Source organism: Priapulus caudatus, unplaced genomic scaffold, assembly GCF_000485595.1.
Source record: "Priapulus caudatus unplaced genomic scaffold, Priapulus_caudatus-5.0.1 Scaffold650, whole genome shotgun sequence".
NCBI lineage: Eukaryota > Metazoa > Priapulida > Priapulimorpha > Priapulimorphida > Priapulidae > Priapulus > Priapulus caudatus.
In genome coordinates, this window is record NW_014577711.1 from 38,221 (window position 1) to 38,569 (window position 349).

The following is a 349-nucleotide window of genomic DNA, read 5'->3' on the forward strand; positions in this document are numbered from 1 at the left end:
GACTCCTGCATTTCAAGCTGTATATATTTAACTTGGGAAAAAAAATTATATTCCTGCCTACCCATGTTTTTACAGGAAAAAAAGTTAAAAAAAAAAAAATTGTATGCCTACCTACCTACCCTAATTTTCACAATCCATGTGACCCGAACCAAAGGTATTTTTTTGTTTGGCCTTATGGGAGAACAAATAATAAACTTGAGCCTTTCACTCGCATTGCAATTTCTGAATATGATGCGCACACAAATCCCATGTTATAAGCTAGATACGTATTACCGTGTCCCAATACATACATCTCCCCTAATGAATGATCCGTTTATCAACACAACAGCACTGATAAACATCACAGCGG